This window comes from Fulmarus glacialis, unplaced genomic scaffold (genome assembly GCF_000690835.1).
Source record: "Fulmarus glacialis isolate BGI_N327 unplaced genomic scaffold, ASM69083v1 scaffold26315, whole genome shotgun sequence".
Classification (NCBI taxonomy): domain Eukaryota; kingdom Metazoa; phylum Chordata; class Aves; order Procellariiformes; family Procellariidae; genus Fulmarus; species Fulmarus glacialis.
Window position 1 is genome coordinate 1 of NW_009211533.1, and position 694 is coordinate 694.

Below are 694 nucleotides of genomic sequence, written 5' to 3' on the forward strand. Positions count from 1 at the left end.
AGGGGCCACGGTGACGCTACGGCTAAGCCACGGCCCCACTGTACCAACCCCGCTGCCTTCCCAGCATCTAGACAAGGAGACGCTGGGTTTTGGGCTTGGGCACGCAGAGGAGCGCGGGGAAGAGCCGGTTCCCAACCTTCCCCCTCCCCGAGGAGTTCACCCGGCTGTCTCCCCTGGGCCCTCTTTTTTTCAGGGCTTAAAAACCTTTTTACAATTGAGCATTTAGACAGTTTTGTTTAATTTAATACGAGGTTTTTTAGAAGACTTTTGTAGCTCTTTGGTATTCATACTTACTGCTAATTGTTTGTAAATCTATTTATTTTTTAACCTGCGGGTTTTTTTTCATATTTTGGAAAAGTCTGTTTTTATATCCTGATGGATTTGTCAAAATAAAGACTTGCACCGAGGAAGGGTGGTGTGTGGGGAAGAGGGTCCCCCTGCCCCGACGCTGCGGAGTGACTCGAGGGAAGCTGGGGCTGAGACCCTGCAGGGGTGCTTTTAGAGGGGGACATATGGTGTCAGGGAGGGTCATCTGCACACTGGCACCACCGTGGAACTGCTGCGTCTGGGCGCTGAGGGCAGTCCCTGGGGTAGGACAGCCCTGCCCAGGCTCGGAGGAGGTCCCTGCCCACCAGGACCCATCTCGCCCAGGATGGCAGCTGGGTTCGTGACCCAGAGCTCAGCAGTTCTCAGA